This window comes from Lacerta agilis, chromosome 6, assembly GCF_009819535.1.
Source record: "Lacerta agilis isolate rLacAgi1 chromosome 6, rLacAgi1.pri, whole genome shotgun sequence".
Lineage (NCBI taxonomy): Eukaryota > Metazoa > Chordata > Lepidosauria > Squamata > Lacertidae > Lacerta > Lacerta agilis.
Window position 1 is genome coordinate 46,161,757 of NC_046317.1, and position 23,084 is coordinate 46,184,840.

The 23,084-nt window shown below is 41.3% G+C and overlaps 1 protein-coding gene across 11 annotated transcripts in view; it reads right to left on the reverse strand.

Moving 5' to 3' along the window:
- The window catches only part of ST3GAL3 (ST3 beta-galactoside alpha-2,3-sialyltransferase 3), a 174,844-nt gene that overhangs the window by 129,514 nt on the left and 22,246 nt on the right, over positions 1–23,084 (reverse strand). The gene's annotated exons all lie outside the window — the stretch shown is intronic.

Here is a 23,084-nt window from a genome sequence, read left to right on the forward strand (position 1 = left end):
ATATTCTATGTTTTATAAGACTCATTTCCCACTTTCTTTTTCCTTGCAATATCCCTCAAGCCATTTGGACATATTCTGTGTCCAAAGGAATAATGATTTCAGCAGAATCATGTTTAGCAATAAACCATTTTTATTCCAAAGGTTTAGACTTGTATGTACAGATTGTATGCTGTATTGGAAAGAGTTCTGAGAATCACAAAATAAACCACAGGCCCCGCAGAGATACTTGAAATTTAATAAATGATTGAAGCAGTTTTTGCATTACATACCACAGGTAATCCCAAGCCAAACATAGTGATGGACCAACACTAATCTGGTGGCTCCTTTAAAGAAGTGTATACATTGGACAACAATGAAGAAATGTATTATCAAAACTGGTACATTCACCTAATGCAGAGCCAAACCATGGCTTAGCCCCAGACAGTGTAGCAGCAGGAGGACCAAAGGAGGAGCACAATCTTCGATCTGGTAGTCCACACATTTTGCTCATTCACACTAAACCAAAGTTTATTCAGTGTTGCATGCAAATCGGATCAGTGTTATGTAAGGTGTTCGATATTTCGATTCCATCTCAAAAATAAGATCACAAGATCACAGAACAAATTTCCAGCTAGTAGCTCCTACTGATAAGGCAGTTTCTCCAACCTCACATTGTAATTCACAAACTCAATGAAGTAATACTTTTGTAGTGTCAACATCTATCATGCATATCTGCTCTAGACGTAAAGCCCACTTGACACAACAACATTAACTAGATTGTGGCTATTCCTAGAACTCCTATACACACACCATTATCTGTGAATAAATTCTTTAAAAAGCATGATTAACACATGATGTGTTGCTTCCTGGAACAGTGCCCTGCTATTTCACGCAGTCAATGCTAAGTCTACTGCCAGATCCCCTTCTCCATTCCAAGTTGGATTTAGTTCACAGAAATACTAAGATTGAAGCATATACAAGAAACGCATATGCATACACACAGCATTTTAACTGTGTTACACCAAACAAGGCATTATTAGAAGCACAAAATAAAGCTTTCATTCACAAGTGAGAACATTAGGAAGAATTCTAGCTGTTAACTTCTAGAAATTACTTATGCATTATTGTGAAAATGTGTTGATTAGAGAAACTCCTCGTTCACACAGAACCAATTCTGCATGCATCGTTGGTTCAATAACAACCTGAAATAAAGGTCTACTCAAATATGGTCCTTTCCAAATAATCTGCTAGCAGTTGATATGGAAAATAATGAAAAGCAAACATCTAACTAGCAACAGTTAATTTCTGAACACACTGAGAAAATAGAATATTGAAATTGCTGTTAAAAGTCTTTATTAAGTCTCTTTTCCAATCTGAAATTTGAGTCCCTCAGAATATATTTGTCAAAATCACATGTAACAATGTTCCATGTATGTTTTGTTTCTTTTGCAGTGATAGGACCACAAAATTTTATCCATTCACTGACACCCCACTATTAAAATGACACACACACACACACACACACACACACACAGTAAGCTAGTTGGTAGTAAATATGGTTATTAGAGGATAGTCAAGAAAATGTGTGCAGTAATCTGTCAAGAGGTAGCTTTGTCCACTTCACTGATCCCTGCAGCCTAATATAACCACTTCCTATTAAAATTGCATGGGGGCACCACACCATATATGCATTACCCCTTTTCCTATGAGGAACTGCTCTAGCTACTAACAGCTCACAAGGAAGGCTTATTCTTCTTGTTCCCATGCTTAGAGCCAGTTTGGGATTTCTCAATATGCACCCACACAAAAGCACCCAGCCATTCAGTGGACTGCACCCATCAGTTTCAGGACCCTTGTTCAGATTCGTATCTGAAAATAATAATAATGTGGAATTCCATCAACTACTGAGCATCCTGTCTTACTTTGGTGCTTCTTATTTGTCTGGACTATGAATGCCCTGCATCAGCCACTCAAGGCTTTTTGGCAGTCACCCACACCTCCTCCAGAGTTATTACCAAATTTATGGACCTTTGTTCAAAATGAACTGAACGCTGCCAACTGCACTGAAACACATGCTACAAAATTATTCACATTGTCATCAGGTGGAACTGTTCCTTTATTTATTCTACTGTTCATAGTACTCTGCTTTAAAGAGAAATAAAAAGACAACATGTTAAGAGAGTTTTAACATCTAACAGGGATGTAGACTTGCTCCGGTATGGTCCAAAGTTCATTCAATTCCATTTGCTCTATTCCACATTGCATAAAACTTACAAAAGCACAAGCAGCCACACGATGTGCAGACACAAATAAAACCACTGCTTTCCAAGTATTCCATCAGCCATATTTTTGCAGCACTCGGGAATGTGAGATGACTTATAAACTGCAGTGACAATTCTACAAAGGTGCAGAAACAACAGCCCTTTTGAGGCAACACATGCTAGTACAGATATTGGAGAGCAATCCTTGCCAGATTCTACATACATACAAACTGTACACACATAGGATCTGTTCTGTTGATGAGGAAATAGCCTCCTGACACAATCCAGTGTTCTGTGTCCTCTCTCTCTCTCTCTCTCTCTCTCTCTCTCTCACACACACACACACACACACAGACAGACACAAACACACTGAAGTATACCATGTATTATGTTTTTGGAAAGAGGGACATGGCAGAATTGAAACAGGGGGACTGGAAGCTACTGGCAAGTTAACATATGGATTGAGCCTCAGTCAGGCTGCCTGTCCAAACTGACAGGAGAAAGGGGCCCATGGTGCATTTTTATTCCCTTTACTGAAGGAAAGCAGCAACAGGATCCAGCAGCCGGAAACATCTGATTGTAAAAAGCATTTCCAATAAATTCTGGATTTTCTACTTTAATAAACTACCTCCTTAAAATGAGATTGCTTTACAAAGTCTTACTCTGTGTGTGTTTCACTAAATTACCCCCATGGACCACAAAAGTTGGAGGTGCGCCTGTGAGGCCCAACTGAGAAGCATATGTACCTAAAGCAATTCTTTTATTTTTAAAATGCACTGAAAGATGGGACTCATTAAGTTTATAAAGATGCAGAGTTGCTTCAACCTAAATTTACTGTGTACACTCACACGCACATAGTCACTGTGCATGTCCCCTTACTTGGAAACAAATAGCCTCCTTTGAAGGGTAACCCCTGGAAAAAAAAAAACCCAACAACACCAGGTTTTTGCAAGCTCACAAAACTGCTTCGCCAACAAAAGATGGCAGCCATCCAAGTAGACCCTGAAGGCTCTAAAGAAAGCATGAAAACTCATATTGTCCCATTTTTTAAAAAAAAGTTTTTGAATCTACAAACAGAATTATAAAATTCAGAGTTTAAAAACTCATTTCTCAAAATCTAAGTGCTGTCATCTAGCAAAATACATCTCTTATAGTTACCACATGATGCTCTTCCCACAGAGTGAGATACATGGGTCATGCCTACATCTGCACACACAAACATATATATGTGAGAACTCATTATTTTTTTAAGTTCCCTGTACAGCCTGGTTCATTCATTCCATCTTTGCCTGAAATAATATACAGGTAAACAGAGAGGATTCACTGAGGTACTGCATCTCAAACTGGCCGATAAAGAACAAGAATTTTAACTGTTTATTGGTGTGTGTTTCAGAACCCAAAAGATGCTCAGCCAATTCAGTTGGTAAGGCCTAGGCTTCCTAGGACCCTTGTGAATGAAGTAAAGAACCATCTTGCAACTATATTTTATTGTTCAATGTAGTATTTTTTTTAATTCTTTGGATACCCATGGCAATTATTCCAAATCAGGTTTAAGCAGAATTACAAATGGTTTGTAACTAGTTTTTGAAATATAAGCAGTAGTTGCAAGTTAGGTAGAAATAAAATATGTGATTCTGTGAACTGTAAAAGGTGGGGAAGGAAAGCACAAGGAGAGAAGGCAAATTAAATAAACATGCAAATGTGCATGTTGCATATGTGTACTACACATTTCTTACAGATATGCCCAAAGAGGAGATACGAAATCATTAGATCCCTTTGTCAAGTACAAGAGCAGATCAAACATAAACCTCTTAAAATAGTAACATTTATCCCAAATTTAATAGTCCCCTATGAATCAAGGAAGATTTTCCTTAAACTCTGACAATGCCAGACATCTCTCAAATGAACGTTCTTCCCATAAAGGCAACAATGCTTCTCAGTTTCTCAGAAAGGAATTTTACAGCCAAAATCTCCCAAAACTTAAAATCTTCTAGCTCAGCTGCCTAGAGAATTGTCAGCAATTTCATTCATGACAGCTTTACAGATAAAGCTTGCCTGTCTCAACTCCGCTGACAATATGAACAAGCAGCAGGCAGGACTGGAGCACAAGAAAGAAGAGAGAAACAGGGGAGATAAACTAAACTATCTGGTGACTAAGAGCTCTCCCAGACACCCTTTCTGTATGAAGTGGCAGTGCCCCACTTCTCTCTTCATTACAAGGGCTTGAACAAGACATTTATTCAATGAAAGCTGACACTGAACAGATCCAGTCAATGCCTCTGGTTTTCTACTATTGCCCTCATGGATGCAGGCCTTGGCTGGCTGACTCACAACAGCTGTAACTTTGGACTGCAAGTTGTAAGTTGTTCCTGGCCCTCCGCTGCCTTACATGATCATTGCCCCAAGCTGGGAGTGAACATACTTTGCAGAGAAAAAAAGGCATGACATACAGAGACCAAAAGCAGCACGCAATATTTCTAAACTAAAAATTACAAACAGATTAGACTTGTGCTTCCATAAACCCTGTGACCTATAATGTAATAAATAATAAAGTAAAAACAGATCCACAAATCAAGACACTTGCATTTTAGGACTAAAAAAGCCAAAGTTCAGGGCTAAAGTTCAGGGTCAGAGCAGTCCTCCTTGGCTGAAGGGCCGTTTGACAGAGTTACTTGGTTTGAAAGCTTCCGAGCAGAAAAACTAAGCAAGCCCACTGCAGCTCTGACAAGAGGCCAAGAAACTCAAATGAAAGAAAATTCCCACAAATGGGAGCATGATCTCAGAGCAGAAAAGGATCTGCTTCATGGGAAAAGTTTGGACATTTTAAAAAAGCCAGAGACCAGGCTCTGCGAGTTACCAGTCAGCTCTGTAAGCAGCGTGGCTGTGAGACTATTAAACAAGAGCAGATGACAAGGAAGCAAACTACTCCAGCCCTAGACAAATAGAGCTGGAACATTTTCAAAAAGAACCACATTCCTTGCACCACACTGAGTATGAAAACCAAACCACAATGTGGCCTTTCAAATTAGCACTTGGGAAAGACATGATCTAGTGAGAAGAATAACATCCTATGTCATCCAAAAGTGTAAATGCAGAGAGAAATGTTTTATCTGATCAGAGTACCATGAAGATTAGCAACAAATATCTGGAAGCCCTGTGGTAAGTCACCAAGTCTCTTCTACATCAGCTGTTCAAGTTGCAGAGTTCCTGTATAAGCCCCAATAAGTAGGGGGAAGTGTCAGCTTCATTTCATATCAACCACCATCTATCCAAACAACAGTATATTAATAGGGTGTTCTGTTCCAGCAGAGATCTGCAATAGCATGAGGCTTATAGGCAAACTAAGCATGAGATCTTCACAGGAAAGACATTTGACAGGTTTGTTGTTCCCACCCACTTACTGAAAGGTCACATGTGTGTGCATCTAGCATCTTCACCGCACAGAATGTTGAAAACTGAAGCTGCACATCATTACTCTTGCATTTGACAGTTAAGTTATTTTGTTTTGTGGTGCCTACCTCTTTTGCAGAATTTACACTCACTCTTCCATTCCATATTTGAATGGTTTTATGTATTTTATAATTGTGATGGTTTTCTTTGGTTCTATAATTGTATATTTCAGTGCTGTCATCCACCTTAGGACTTTATGGTGAAGGGTAGGTAAGAAATCTTATAAATGAATAAGTGTGTGTACAAACACGCAAACATATTCATCACAAATGAACTAAGAGATGTTTGAAGACAAAGAGGTCACAGGAGATGCTCAATAAAACCATGAAAGCCCAACAAGAATTGAGTTCTGTATTGTTTATTTGACCATACACCTTCACAGAGCATCTCTTGTGATTCAGTATAAATAACACTTCCATTCCTCTAGTCAAACCTGTCACTAAACATTCTCATGAATAACCCTTCAGAAATAGGAGCTGCCCACACAGTTTAGCCATGAATTCTTGCTCAAACCCTGGAAAAAGGCAGACCTGAGAAGGTATCTGTCATTTCCTCCCAACCACTTCTTGGAATATTTCCACCCACCTGTTAATGTCAGGCACAGAGGCAAGGTATCATGCTCACATGGGATTGGCAAGCTTACAGTTATGTCAGTTTACTGGGCTATTTCCAGTACCAGAGCACCAGCAGTTATTTTATTAATCTTGGTATTATGAGGCAGCTGCCTTACCTCTTCAATTCAATTTTCATTGAAAAGTTTCTGTAGTTAAAAGATTTCCAAGTCAACTCAAGGCTGAAAGGCAATCTCTTATGAAAAGCATCCCTTTGGGGGCATGTGTGATAAAGATATACTGCTCTTCACTGACAGTAATGTCGGGCAGAATGTAGTTCTAAAAATATTTTTTTTATTTTTTTAAAAAAAGTAGAGAAAGAAGGAGAGAAACAACAGATAATTCTGCTAGGTGTGGGAATATAAAAACTGACCAAAAAGATCAAATGGAATACTGAATTGATATTTCCAAATTATTCTTTTGAATATGCTGACAGCTTGCTGGAATCTAAATCTATAAGCATATTCATTATCCCTTACACTATTTTCAAATTATGAAACAGACAATATTGACTAAGGCTACAATCCTGTACCTGTTTACCTAGGAGTAAACCCCTTTAAAACCTATGATATTTCTTCTGAATAAACATGTAGAGGATTGTCCGTTTCTCAAAACAAAAAGATGCCTGACAGTATGTGTTTGAGCACCTGGTGATTCAGCCCCGAACACAGAGCCTTGCAACCGGGGGTTTCACTCTTAATCCGAGCATTATCTGAAATTGCACTAATGTATTGGGGTGGGAACTGCATGATTCCACTTGGTTACTATGCCTGCACTGGTGTGCACAGGAGGCATATTAGTGGCACATAAAAAGGCAATAAGAAAGAAAAGTGGGCACAAGCAAGATACAATTCTAACTAGCAAATGCAGCAAGTACAGAGGCTTGAGGGTTTGGGATACTCTAGCACATCAAACCCTTACAGCTACCAGAAGTCTACCCATCCTCACAAAAACTATTTACGTCCCTTCAAAGGGGAGCCTCCCTTAGAAGACTAGAAAGCTCGGTCACACAATGTCCAAGACAGCTTTCTAGATCCATATGGGAATCCACTTTCAAGCTAACAGAAGGGAATAGGAAGGCTCCAACAACTTTATAGCAAGGGCCACAAGCCCACTCCCCAATTGCTCTATGCAATTTTTCACAGGTTTCAACTTGTCATCACCGCTTCCAAATGCAATAATATATAGCAGCAGTGCCCTCTACTGGCATAAGGAACAAATAGCTAAGCACTTGCTCTCTTTTCGCCTTCAAAAGTTATAAAACATCAATTTCTCATAGGGCACATTCTCCAACATAAATATCCCGAGGGTAACATTAGTGGGCTTTAATCTCTTGGAATGAAGTGGCATCACCACAATGAACATAGACTATAAAATGTCTATGTAGAGGCAAACCTAATCTGGAACACATTTGTGCAAGTGGTACACACAAAGCCAACTAACATCACAGGACTGGATCCTGACTTGCCTTTCCATGAACAGAAGGGTTCCTTCTGTTCACAGATGGGACTGCAATCCAGCAAAGGCTCCCACTGGGGGGAATGGGGGCAGGCCATTTTCATAGACAACTTTTCCTTTGCAGACTCCTCACCACCTCCCATACTGTTCCAGAGTGTCCCCACAACTATATGGGGAAACCATGAAATTAATTTGCCAGCAGAAGCACCCCAGGAACAGAATTTTGCTTGTGGAAATGCTGGATTCAACCCTTATGTACAATGTTAGTTCTTGGGTGAGCAAATAATTAACTTCAGAAGCAGGTCTTTTATGTCCAATACAGTATTCAGTTCTAAAGTCCCTTCCTCTCAATTTTCACTTAAGTAGCTAACCTTGAATATTCGTGTTAAGCAGGCAGAAGTCCTCTTTGACAATACACACAATATATTGCTAGGAGGAGCATAAAAGTAAATATGAAACTATATTGCATGCAACAGCTTCTAAGAGGCACACTGCAGCCTATCAAGTTGGTTTCTCATTTCATTTAGTCCTGCAACTGGGATATGAAGTTGTTCGCCTTTGCCAGACCTAACCTATGTAAACTTTATGAACAATTATATTTTCCCCATTTATAGAGAATAAAGAGAAAAACTAATTGCACAAAGGAACTGCTTTTAAAAGTTCACTGAATATCCAACATTTGCTAATGTGGAAATATAGAATTCCTTCGTTTTTTAAATGTAGCTACTTTGGGGAGATCAGATCTTCTTGTCCTGAGAGAGCACAAGCTTGCAATTTTGGCATTCCCACAAGTGAGAGAATCTCACAAGGGAACATCCCATGCCTTGTCTTTAAAAGCTTGGCAGGAGGAAAGTGAAACCTTGATGGGACATCTTCATCACCTTCCATCCAGTTCTGAACTTCTTGCCCTGCTCCTGAACTCCTGAATCATGACTACCAAGTCAGTAACATTACTTTGCCAGAATAAATATCTATTTCTTACCTGCAAGTAATAACTTCTGTCTGTATGTGTTGGGTGGGAGTCAGGACATTTGCTATCAAATATACATGTGGCAAGGAACAGTGACTAAATCTCCAACTCCCTGGCACATAATACATGCTATGGTAAACATTGTGTTCCACCAATGTTACATGTATGTAAATAATTTTCAGTATATATATGTGCAAAATGGCTTTGAGGTCATGGAGCAGGAGTCAAGTAACACTGCTTAAGATTAGCAGTTTGGAATTTCATGAACTTTCAAGAGCAGCTTTGCTGAAAATCACTATGTGTTTTCATTAAGCAGAGTATCTTTATTCAGAGCAGAGTGTTCACCTTACTCAGAAATTGGTAATTTTACATCCATAATCAAGTAGGCAGTTTTTGAAAACAAACTCCTGTACTATTTACACAAAAAGATGCATGAAAGTGAAGGAACATGGAGTACATATTTCTATTTAAAGGATCCCTATTTCTGAAATGCTTGTTTCTGCCAAGTGCCAGTATAAAATATATTCCTTCCCAGTATACATTCATCCATGACAAAAGGTCACAATAACTCTGGGATAGTCCCATGACTTCTCTAAAAATGACCCCATCAAATATGTGAAAAATACAGAAGGCGACACGTCCTCCTGAATATCCCCAATAAAAATATATTGTAAATGTAAATATAATACATTTACACCACAAAGAGCAAAGCACAGGCTACATATAGTTGTCCCCCTGCCCCCTGTGGCCAGTTGGATGCCTCTCAGTTTTCTACTGCTGTCAAATTTACCCCCATCTCTGTCACTAAATTTGCCATGGCCACAGCTGCATTTGGTACCGTCCCTGCCACCAAAACAACTTCACTTTTGCTAACCACCCATTACTTTAAAAAAAAAACAACCAAAGAAAACACCCCTCCCTTACAGAACCGAGCCAACGTTGCCACCTCTGTCAACCCTACTCTTTGCTTCCTCCAACCATAGATGTGCCAGTTAGAGCATCTATACTGCACTTTACCTTGCACACTCGATGATCAAAAGAAGAAATAATACAACAGCGAGATGTAGCAAGAGTAAGCAGGATCAGAATGGAACTCAGCACCGCAGTGGAGAAAGACAATCTAAGCGAGGGAAAGCAGAAGGAAGCACTTGCCAGAGATAAGGAGTGGAGTGGGGAGATAAAGAGATACAGTCATACCTCGGATCCCAAATGCCTTGGGAGTCAAACGTTCCAGCTCCCGAACCATCAAAACCCAGAAGTGAGTGTTCAGGTTTTCAAACGTTCTTTTGGAAGCCGAACGTCTGGTGGGGCTTCTGCGGCTTCCAATTGGCTGAAGGAGCCAACGTTTCCAAATGTTTTGGAAGCTGAATGGACTTCCAGAACGGATTCCGTTCGACTTCCAAGGTACAACTGTATATGAATATTTTTTTTAAAAAAACAAACATTGCATGTCTCCTCCCATGCTGAGATAAAAGTGTGTTTGTGTTTGTGTTTGGTGTGTGTGTGTGTGAGAGAGAGAGAGAGAGAGAGAGAGAGACAGACAGACAGACAGACAGACAGACATTGGTGGGGAGGGGAAAGGCTATGGGGAAGGAGTGTGTTTGTGTCATAGCTGTCAACCTTTCCCTTTTTTGCGGGAAATTCCCTTATTATAGCACTGGGATACAGCAGGGAGGGTTGACAGCTATGTATATAGCAGTGGGGGACAGCTATGGTTTGTGTGTACGTGTGCAAATCAGTGTGTGGCCCCTGATCTACCTCTGGCCCTCAGGGCCAAAAAAGTTGCCCATCCAACTTTATGTGCATGTGAATTTAGCCTTCAATTAATGTATTTAATAAGTATAATTGATTCTTGATTCTTGCAGAAATACTTGATTTTCAGAATAATTCAGAAAAAGAACTCCTAAATGGCAGGGACCACATTTTGACACAGTGCTAAGGCACAAGCTATGGCTTGTTTAACCATGCTGTCCATAAGCTGTGTACTCGCACATGCAGCTCAAGCTCTCCCACTTGACTCCAATCTTAGTCAAACAGGGAAACAAACCCTGGAGCAGATGGCTTAGCAATACATGCAACCCAGCACTTGTGCTTTGTTTCCCTCCAAACAAGACACAATCTGTGCATCCTCGTAAGTATGCACAGAATCACAGGCTACGGGCACTTGAAATCTGTGTTTAAGCTCAAAGAAAAGTTTCCAGGCTTTGGTTGCCAAAGCTTCTCCTCTTACCTTTGATTACCAATCAGGCATTTATGCCTAATGTATAGTAAATAAACTCTCTAAAGGAACTGAAGGTATTCACTTGGGACAGCAGTTGAAAATCGTGCCAATAACTGTTTAATACTGAATGAGTCCATATGACAAATATTTATTTGTTTGGTTAATCCAGTATGAGGGGAAAATCTTAAGTGCATTTGAGGGTGACTCAGGAGGGGAAAACTGAAAACAAATGCTGAATTTGTAAAGTACTTACAACACTGATTGCAAAAAGAGAACAGAGTAAAACAACCCAGATTTCTGTGGGCAGTCAGGATGGAAAATAAGTGGACATATTTCCTTTTTATTTAAATCTAATTGCTTCTTGCATAAAAGCTCCCATGATATATGACTCCAGAATGTAGAGGTGAGAATCCCAGCATGCCCAGTCCAGTAGCCTATGCATGGATATAAATATTGTAAACAGGGAGCTCATTTGCCCTTTTTCAGGCTCCAATTCCTTGTATATTTCAGGAAACATTGTGAGTAACCACTATATGCACTGAACTCAGAAGAGACTTTCTTCCATGTGGACAGCGTAATATGGGAACTGGGTATCATACTATCAATGATTATCCCCCCAAAAAGTGTCTAACCAAGAAAGCTTTATACCAAGTGCATCAAATCATCATCAATAAACAAATTAGAACCGTATTAAATTTAAAAAGTCATTTATAGTTAAGAGACTTTTGCTTACAGCAATTGCAGAACAAACAGAAAATATGTAAGAGTCCTTTCTCATGGTACTCCTGTTCATACCATTAATGAACAGCACTGTTTAATTCTCAAGACTGAATTGAACATATCCTAAAGTTTCTTCATAAAATGTTTAATTTTCATTCCTTGAAATATATTTCTGAAATTGCCGGTGTGCCCTGTCCCCTTTTCTGCTAATTTTTAGAAATTATTTAGGGCTGCTACTTGCACAATCTTAACTGAATACGGTTTCAAGATCACCGTACCCAATGCTACTGCAAGAAAGAGGACACTATAGTAATACAGCTTGGAACAGAGTGAGTGCAAATAAGACCTGGCAGCAAATGCTAGATATCACTATTGATTTCAAAGACCACTCCAGCACGTTCCATGAATCGGCATTTACCGGTATCACAAACTGAGGAATACTGACCATTGTAGTACACTGCCCTTCACCTCATGACAACTGAGGTTGTAAACTTCCACACAACATCTAGTATCACGGAGCTTCTGCAGTGCCCATTAAATAACCTTGTTGTTATTCAGTATTTTGAAAAATGAAATGGCAATTTTTATTTGTTACTTTATTTTAAGAAAAATCAAAGCAAATGAAGCACACAATTTCTGTACAAACAGATCACAACTACCAAAGCTAAAGAATCATTGCCTTTAATTTACCAGTTACTAATAATGAAAGTTTTAAAAAACAGAAATCATTTTAATTCCAATTGCAAGAGCAGTCAGCATAAGATGTTTGTTTATAAAACCTATTTGCACAAATTTGAAAGGGGGGTATTATTTAATGCCACATAATTTGAATAAGATCTACAAAACCAACACACATACTTTATAATATGGAATTTGTATACCACTTAATCATAAAAACCTTCTAAACAGCTTACTAGGGAGAGAGAGATAAAAACAAGTTAACCTAAAAAAATTATGAAACTTAGATCAAGTCAGCAGCTTGAAATATACATTATAAAATAAAATTACACATGAAAATGCATGACTTTACTTTTTTGAGTAGGCTTGACCAAACAAAAAGGTTTTTAGCTGGCACTGAAAATAACATAGTGAAGGTACCTGCCTAATGTCAGTAAGCAAGGGTTTCCAGAGCGTTGGTGCTGTCAAGCAAAAATAGTAAGTGTGTATCTATGTTTTTCAGTATTGAGAATCATCATATATATTCCATTTATTTATTACATAGTCAATCACCTCTTCCTTTTATTTGGGGGTTCTTTATTATATATGTATTGATAATAATGTATACAAATTTAAAAGAAACATTAGATATTTCCAACATTCCCCAATAAGGAAAGTATGGACAGTGTGGATTAAGAGCAACAACAAAACCAGATTAAGCAGAAGCACAGCAATTCTCTAATAGGACTGTGTCATAGCACAATCTTCAAGAAATAGCAAGCAGGTCCAGCTGTTGAGCTGTCCTACAGCCCTCCCACAGCCACCACACAAGTAAAGCAAAACACATCTGTGATCAACACCAACAGCCCAGGGCTGTAGTGGAACATTTTCAAATGCAGTAAAAGGTTTCCATGCAAAAATTCCTAATAAGGAACATAGCTAGGTTGTCAAATGGAACTAATTACTATTTGCATCTTGCACCTCCTGAGATGGCTCTGGCCTCAGGAAGGTATCAAAATAGAGAGCCAGTGGTCTTTAAACATATCATCCCGTATTCAAAACAGCATTTCAGTGGGATAGATTGGGGAACATACACCACACACATTCCCTGGTGATGGCAAAAGTTTAGTGTGTACAGGTAAGTACTTTGAGTATTAAGTGTTTAGGTTGAGGCCCTTGGTTAGATGACTGTAATTCAGGAAACTGAAGTTTACCACAAGCAAGGAGTAGAAAAGAAAACTCTTAGTTGGCTATTTGGGGGAGAAAGGGCACTTTTTTTTAATGTGCAGGAGGTGGTCAGGGTTGATCAAGAGAACATGTTTCTGTTCCATTAAAGGAAAGCAGATTACTTTAAAAAGCAAAGTGCAATGTGTACTATAATAATGTGGAGTCATTCAACTACTCTGCCTCCAATTTATCTTTTCAGTTTGGAACGCTGAAAAAAAATCTTGAAAAGCACCTGGGAGACAGGTAGATAGAAGAATAGTGCCATGTTTTATTCCAAAGGTAGGAAAGCAAGAATGTTACATTAATAATCAAAGCTGCAGCGCAGAAAAGCAAGCAGGAAGAACATCATTTCATACTGTTTCACACATATTTATGTTCCATCCATAGAGGAGGGATCAGGGTTAAACATAATTTTTAGAGAATGCCAAAAAAAGAAATCTACTGCCCTCAAGTGGTAACAAATATCTACTTTAAGACACAAGTACAAGTTGTTACAAGTGGTAACAAATATCTACTTTTTCAACTTTCAAAGGGCTTTAAAAGATTGCTTAATGAGACTGATACTGTGTGTGCCATGATTCTGCAACACAGCTCAGAAAAAGCAAATGGCTTTCATGTCCAACATGAGCCATACTTAAAGTAGACCAGTGTTTTTCAACCTTTTTTGGGCAAAGGCACACTTGTTTCATGAAAAAAATCACGAGGCACACCACCATTAGAAAATGTTAAAAAAATTAACTCTGTGCCTATATTGACTATATATAAAGTAATTTTTCAATTTTTCCCACGGCACACCAGGCAACATCTCGCGGCACACTAGTGTGCCGCGGAACAGTGGTTGAAAAACACTGAAGTAGACCCACTGAAATCAATGGTCTTAAGTAACTGAAATCTGCTGATTTCAAAGAAACTACTCCAACTATGGCTTATTTGGGTATCACCCACGGAGATCAGCTTTGTAAAAAAATAAAAATCAGCTTTCATTTAAGGCCTTGAAAATAGACCAATTGCTTGTTCTGGACAGGCTGTATTCCCTCTGAAGGAGCAGGTATGTAGCTTGAGGGCATTCCTCGATACATCTTGGTCATTAGATGCCCAAGTGACTTCTGTGGCTAGGAGGGCCTTTTACCAGCTTTGTCTTGTACTCTAGGAACAGCTGCGTGCACATCATCAGGATAGTCTGGCCACTGTAGTCCATGCATTAGCAACCTTGAGAATGCCTTACTGCAATACGCTCTATGTGGACCTGCCCTTTTGGTCTGGTCCAAAAGCTTCAGCTAGTGCAGCATGCTAACAGAGGAAGACAGCAGCGGTGACACATGCTGTTGGCTAAAACATCTGCACTGGATGCTCATAGGCTACCAGTCCAAGCTCAGTATTTTTGTATTAATATACAAAGATCTGAACAATCTGGGTCCAGGATATCTCATAGGCAGCATGAACCCTATATTCCAAGCTCAATCACCAAGATAATATGGAGGAGTGCTGTTAGTTGCCCCTAGTTTCAGAAATCTGACTAGCTGCAGCAAGAAGTCAGGCATTTAGGGTTGTTGGTACACATGCTGAGAAGTACTCTTTCAGCCGAGATTTGGCAGGCATCCTTGCTGCTAATTTTCAGGCATCTTCTGAAGACCTTTTTATGCCAACAGGACTTTTTGGTTGTTTAATTTTTTCTTAAGAAGAGACAGTCATGTTATGATCATTCTGTATTGCTTTTCTGGTATCTTATGACTTATTATACTTATATTTTATACGAGTAGGTGGTTTATACATATTTCGTAAGTAAAATAAATAAGGCAGCCAACAATGCTCCAGCACGTGCCCCAAAACTAGTGAATGACTAAACTTCTGCTTAATTCAATAACAAAATGTAAGCAAATGTTCAAAAAGAAAGAGAGACTAGCTGCCAAAAACTTTTAAAAGTGTAAAGTGGGAGCAATGTAGCTTGCAGCAAGGCAATTCTTTCTTTAAAAAATAGAGAGCTGCAATTATTTGAAAGAATTAATGGGCTAGAGACAAGAACACTACAATAATTAGTCCAACACTGCTATTTTAGACTTCTTAACCTCCAAGTTATTTAGCAAATAAAGCCTGTTATTAAAGTAATTCAGTTTTGTTATTTGCAGGAGAACAATGTAGCTACCCTCCCAACAAGGCTGTGTGTAAGTCATGATGCTTCAGCCTGCAAGAGCTGAAATACAATTAGAAGAAAACCAGCACAAGCAAAGCTTAGTCAGCCATGTGGGAATACAGTACAGTCACTTCTGATAAATAGCACCCTAACAAACCAAGGCTGCCTTTCAAGAAATGAACCACACATCCAAGATAATGGTTATGATCCAAATGATTTCTTTCACAAGCAAAATACAGTTCTGCTCCTGAGGGCAGTGGGGCGGAGTCCTCAATCTCTATCCTCCAGGATCAGCCCCCGCGTCACATCCCCCACCATCCTAGAGGGTCCCTTACATGTAGGGGAGTGCAATTGATTGCAGTGGAACAGATGCAAGGGAAAGCCTTGTTGCATGAAAGAAACTTCACTCATGCTCTCCTTGATCCCATGTGGTTTGATTAGGACTTACTAGCTGCTCTTGAGCTATTATCACTCTCCTGATTTTATCAAGGTAATTTGTACTTCAATCACATACATGTTGCAAGTGTTGCACATACAGTTCTAGATACAACTTTTTGCTGCAGTGAGGTTGCATGGAACAGTGAGTCCTGGGCCAGTGAGGACTCCTGGCAGAGATGATGCATTTGTATTTTCTTCAATTAGGAATTCTGGCAGCATCTTGATCAGCCTCACATTACTGAATGTCTTCCAGGAGTATGGGGTTGGGCCAGCAAGCTCAGCCTTGCTCTAACCTCATGCACCAGCACTCATGCATGGAGAGAATAATTCAACGACCCAATTCGACTAAAATGCAGGCAGCCTTTCAAATTAGAGCACCAAAATTATCCACATGCTGGGGAGCAAAGACAGAAGACAACCAACAGCTTGCAATCAGACTACATTTTAATGCAGGCCTTTCCAATTTATAAGCCACCAGTCCAAACCTAAGACTATCTTGTAGTCGCAAGAACACCTTCTCATTGCTTTTTGTCTGGAATGCAAAAGCAGGAGGATGAAGGTATCAAATATATAATACATGGCTAATGCCCTGCATTCAACTTTGTAGTTGTGCAGATTTGTGGCAATGGTTACAGCTCACTACTCCAACACTTATGCCAAAAATTCCATGCAACATAATGTTGTTGTTCAGTCATTCAGTCGTGTCCGACTCTTCGTGACCCCATGGACCAGAGCACGCCAGGCACGCCTATCCTTCACTGCCTCTCGCAGTTTGGCCAAACTCATGCCTCTCGCAGTTTTGGCCAAACTCATAATGGTGTATACTTAAAACAAATTTATACTACGTTTACTAAGTTGCACACTTTTGATAGTTTCAAAATTATAAATGCATAACTTAAGCTTATGCAATGTGTATTTGAGAAACACTTTCTAACTATTTATATAACAAAGATTGCGAATATGGTGTCTCAGAATCCCCTTTCAGGTTCTAGAGATAAGCAACATACCTGCTAGAAGAAAATCAAACCTCACAAATAACTAAATGGCGGTGGGGGTGAGAAAGTGTCAAACATATGACCGGCACAAGTATTACTTCAAACCTCCTGCATTATCAGCCAGAACCCTGGAAACTTAAGTCTTAAAACTCTTTTTTCCTGGAACTCAAGTTCAGATTATCTTTCAACAGAGCTTGCAACCATAAAAATGGAAGCGAACCACAACCTACCAGGAGCAGCTGAGTGACTCTATTTGCTCATGCACCTAATTTCTGTTCCCATAGAAACAGACAGACGGGAAACAGATAAGAATTGCATCTAGTTCTTTCCTGCTACCAACTATTTTTGCAGTACAACCATTGGAGAAAAGCCAGTGACAACAGCAGCAGGAAGAAATGAGTAAGAACGTGATTTTATGCTTCAGCAGGAAGCAGGCATAGACTAAGATCTGTCTACTGAATGGCTTCAGCAGTCACAGGTTTCTACGGGTTGAGGGCTGCAGCATTTGTCAGGAAATTTGAGCTAAATCGGTAAGGATATTCCAAGGCTGAGAGAGAGCAGATGTCATGATTTGATACATACAGTACTGGTAGGTGTCCAGCCAAAGCAGATTCAGCCAAGGTACAGTGTTGCATATGTCTGCCCACCCATGCTATTCAACTTTTCCCTTGAAAAACAAACATAACACAAATTGCCTAATGCTAAGTACTCAGCTACCAAGTACTAAGGGACCAAAGCTCATTGGTAGCCGTCATGTCTTGCATGTAAGTAGAACCCAAACCCAGTCCTTGGCATTTTGACTTACAAGGATTTCGGATGGCAGGGTTGGGAAGTACCTCTGCCTCAAGTCATGGATAGTTGCTACCAGATGGGATAGAGGGCTAGATGAATCAATACTGTGGCATTTTATAAGGCAACTTCACAGGTACAGTGCAATTATTTAAAAAGAAGACCGTGCCCATTTCTTCGGGGAATATATATATTTTGTTAAGGCTTATTTCCTTTATTATACCTGTTATAATATTCAAATGCAATTATTCTTAGGAAACATACTGAAGTTCCAGACATATCAATGCACTCTTGGTGCATTTAAGACACCAATTAAATCCCTTCCACTTAAACAATTGGGCTTCTGCTACTGCTGCTGTCGCTACTGCTATTTAGATCACCTTCCATTTACAAAGTGCTTCACAATCTTTACCTTCCTCGTGTTTGATAAAACTATGAACTCAGTGTCTCTTCAACAGGTAGGCAATATCTTTTCTCGGGACCAACCAAAATGTCACAAAAGTGTGGCAAGCTTTAGAGTTCTCCAGAACTCTTCGTCAAGCATGATGTTACACAAAAAAGAGTGAGGGGGGAAACAAGATAAAAGGGGACAGAAATTAGGCTAATGTGGCAGCTATGAGACCACTTGTAGGCTCAGTTTCAAGGTACAGATGATAATTTTTGTGACATTTTGGTTGGTGCAAATAAAAACTATTGCCCAACTATATGGTTATTTGGGGGGAGTGTGTCTTGTTTTATAATAGTTCTTTGTGCTCATGTTTTCAAATTCAAGCCTTTGCAATGGGCAGCTTTTCAAATGTTAAATGTTTGCCTGTTTGACTAAAGAATTTATTTACATGAGCCTGTTGGCTAAAGATCTGCTGAAAACTGTGCAGTTAGAGGCACTAACTGATCTTGTTAATTTGCTTGTTTGTTTATGAGATTTCTATACTGCCTTCATCAAAACTGGTAATGGGAATATTGATCAGGCAGTCCAGGAACATGTTATACTGAGTAAGATCAGCCCAGATATTCCACTTGTCTGAAATAAGGGATAGGAGACAGAAAAAGCAGGAAGGAATTTAACACCTACTACTGAACATCAGAAAATGCAAATATAGGAAGAAGAAGGGTTTAGAGGAAGTCTAGGTAAAACAGGTAATATTGAGGGGGGAGCTTGACTTGACTACCCGTTTCCCCTGAGCAGACACAGAAGTTTCCATCTACAAGCAAACGCTTCAAAATTTTGTATGTGAAGGGTAAATACGCCATGATCCTGTATTCCAAGTCCATGACGACAGAATACAGCACATAGAATATCTGCTTTTATTCTATTTATTTTCTGTGCTTAAAAGAAGTGAAAGCCATGATCTTCCCCACTCTGTATCATCATCTACAGTTACTAGGCAACTGTGCAACTGCAAAAAAGTGCAGTTCAAATGAAAGAGTTGGTATCATGGTATCATGCCCTCCAAAAATGACAGCAAAAAATAGATAATAGAAATGGAGTGAATTTATGCTTCTGACATAACAAGAGACTGTAGTGGAAACTCGCGGAAGATCTTTGTAATCACGAGGAGTCAGGTTACATGTCCTATTCCCTTTTCCTCCTCTAATTAGCAAAGTAAGGTTGCTTGTGAGGAGGATGCAATTAGTCGAGAACACCTTCAGCTGCCAATGACCTTGGCCAAGCCACACTCAGGTGCCTGATTCCCTGACCATTCGGGAATGGTGCCTGATGGCCAGGTGAAAACAATCAAACTTAAGTCGGCTATATAAGCAAGGGAATGGAGGGGACAGATTGGGGCTTCGCCACAGACTAGGTCTTGGGTGCTGTGGGGTTTCTGGTGTGAGGGATCTCTCCCGCTGCTCTCTTGAAGCCCCGGGCGGCAGAAGAGGAGGAGATTTGTGTTTGGGCGTTGGTCAGGTACGCTACGTTTGTCTGATTGTATCTAGAAAATTAAAGCATACTTTTTTTGTGTTCTTCTTCCATCTGTGTGTTTTATTGGATCCAGATTCAAAAAAAGGAGAACCCTGCCCCTTGGCAGAACATTTGGCGCTGTGAGCAGGATCTGGAGACAATGCCCTGGTGGAAGAAGAAAAGCCCTAGGCAGGAGGATGGCCAGAGCCATATCCCTGGTTGGCCCAGCACTAGTGCTTGGGCACCAGTGGCTCAAATTTTGAACCAGTTGACCCCACCAGTGTCATGGGATGCTGAGATGGCTGGGTTTGGAGGTGCTACCCCTATGGCTGTGTCTAAGTGTTTGCAGCTAATGGGGATAGAGAAAGGTGCGGGGCAGAAGACAGTGGGGGGGCTTGGATGGGTCCTACTCACTGCGCTCCGGAGTGTTTGGGAGCAATTAGAAGCCTCTCAGAGGAAGGTACAGCAGCAATTAGAGGACATCGCTGCTTTAAAGGACCAGCAGGCAATTCTTAAGGAGGTGCTAGAAAGCGCTCGGGGGAGGGAAGAACTGGCTAAGGAGCGGGCTGCCACTATGGCTATTCGCTTCGCTAAAATGAAACACCCAAAGCGGGTAAGAAAGAAGTGTATCCCTAACCCTCGGAAGGTTAGAGCCCTCATTGCTTCCCGGGAATGGGACCCCAAGACATGGAGTGGGGACATTTGGGATTCTAGTGATGAGGAGTCAGAATGGACAGAGGGAGAAGATGAGGGGAATGAAGAGGAATGGGTTGCTGAGGCACGTCCTCTAGTGACCAACAAGAGTAAGGGACCGCCAGGTAACCCACAAGCGGCCCAGGCCACCCGGATAGTACGGGATTACACTCAGCAGGAGTTGGCGGAAATGGCAAAGACAAACAGGCAAAAACCCGGGGAGGGGTTGAGCCAATGGCTGGTTAGGTTGTGGGACCAGGGAACTACCAGTCTTTACTTGACGGGGGAGGAGCTGGTAAAATTGGGAACCCTATCTCGTGATACATTGGTTAATCAGTTTTTGCGCATGCCTAATTTGGGTGCAACAGGTTCCCTATTTCAGTGGTGTGTAGAGGCTGTATACGCCAGATACCCCGCCCCAATGGATTGGGAAGAACAGCCAGGCCCCTGGCAAACCATTGAGGAAGCCATAGAACAGCTGCGTGGCATGGCTTTGCAGGCTGGGATCTATCAGCAAGGGTTCCAGGGACCAGAGAGTCAGCGTCTCACTGCCGGCATGAGGGCGCGGCTGTTAAAGGGCGCACCTTCACATATGCGTGGCCCATTGTTAGCGCTGCTGGGCCCCGCCCAAGGGAGACCTGTTGGTGAAGTTGCTCTCTTGATAGGACAATTAGGGGAGGCAGAGAGAGAAAATGTCGCTAAACCCCGCGCCCGAATAGCACAGGAGAAGGGAAAGTCAGGGACTGATAAGAAGTCCTTCACCAGGACAGATAAAACATCCTCCACCCCTAAGGTGACGAGGAAGCAGATGTTTTTGGAATTATTGGAAGCAGGGGTTCGCAAGGAAGATATAGATGGCATTCCCACTGCAGAAATGTACAACTTGTGGAAGCAAAAATGTGCAGGGAAAATTAAAAAGGAGGGGACTGGCCCCCGGGTCAGGGGCACGGTTACGCCGACTGCCCCACCCCCGGAGTCACTGTACCCCTCTTTGTCAGAACATAGGTGGGAAATACCCCAACCTACTGGATAGGGGTGTGGCAGGGCTCCAGCGGTGAGGCCAATAAAGACGGCTATCCCTGGGGACCCGCGCCCACACATTCCCTTAACCATTCATTGGTCCAAAGCAAATGTGCAGCGAGTGTTAGCTCTCATGGATACTGGAGCTGAGGTCACTCTGATATATGGTAATCCAGCAAAACATAAGGGAGAGATTGTATATATTAACGCGTATGGGGATGGGGAAGAACTCACCACCCGAGTAAGACTGCGTGTGGCTTTGGGGGATTCGCTCCCCTTTTGGGCAAGAGTCTACATATCCCATGTACCAGAGTACATCATTGGGATAGACCTGTTGCAAGGTCGGGAGTTTTATACCCCGCTAGGAAGATACGTTTTTGGGGTCAGAGCAATCACAGTAGGTAGGGCCAAGTGGACCCCACTCAAGATACCACCACCTGCCAAGCCTGTAAATGTTAAACAATATCGGCTTCCAGGGGGCCATGAAGAAATATCTCGTACAATCCAAGGGCTCCTTGAGGTGGGGATATTAAGGCCGGCTGCATCTCCCTTTAACGCCCCCGTGTGGCCAGTGAAAAAGCCTGACGGTACATGGAGGATGACGGTAGATTATCGTCAACTGAACAAACATGCCCCGCCCCTGGCCGTAGCTGTACCTGATATGGTAACTTTGTTAGAACATATTGAGAAGAACGCCGGGGTGTGGCATGCGGTAATTGACTTAGCAAATGCCTTCTTCTCTATCCCAATTGATGCAGAATCGCAAGATCAGTTTGCTTTTACATGGGAGGGAAGACAGTATACTTTCCAAGTCTTACCGCAAGGGTATCTGCATAGTCCCACCTTATGTCATGGGCTAGTGGCTAGGGACCTGCAGCAGATTACACTGAGCCTAGCCCTGTTTTTAGCCCACTACATTGATGATGTCTTTATCTCGGGACCCACGGAAGAAGATGTGCAGCAAGGGTTAATAACAGTGATTGACCATATGCGGTCCCGAGGGTGGGAGATCAACCCCAAGAAAATTCAGGGCCCTGCTCGGCAGGTACAATTCCTAGGGGTGGTGTGGGCTGGACCAGTGAGGCATATCCCTGAAAAAGTTCTGAATGTAATCGCTACCCTCCAGGCTCCTACGTCCAAAACCGAAGCCCAGCGGCTGGTAGGACTGATGGGGTACTGGAGACAGCATATACCACATCTAGCCCAGATACTAAGACCCGTGTATAACGTGACACGAAAGAAGGCTCAGTTTGAATGGGGGGAGCTGCAGGAGAAAGCTCTGTCTGATGCCAAAGCGGCCGTGGCAGCTGCTATGCCTTTAGGTCCTTACCTTAAAGGGCAACCATTTGAGTTACAAGTCTCTGCAAATAAGGAAGTTGCAGTCTGGAGCTTGTGGCAGAAAAGCCTGCAGGGGAAGCGCGTCCCCCTAGGATTTTGGTCTCGTAAATTGCCCACGGTTCAGTACACCCCTTTTGAAAAGCAGCTTTTAGCATGCTATTGGGCCTTGGTTGAAACTGCTAGGCTAACTGGATCCGACCCTGTTGTATTACGACCAGCCATTCCT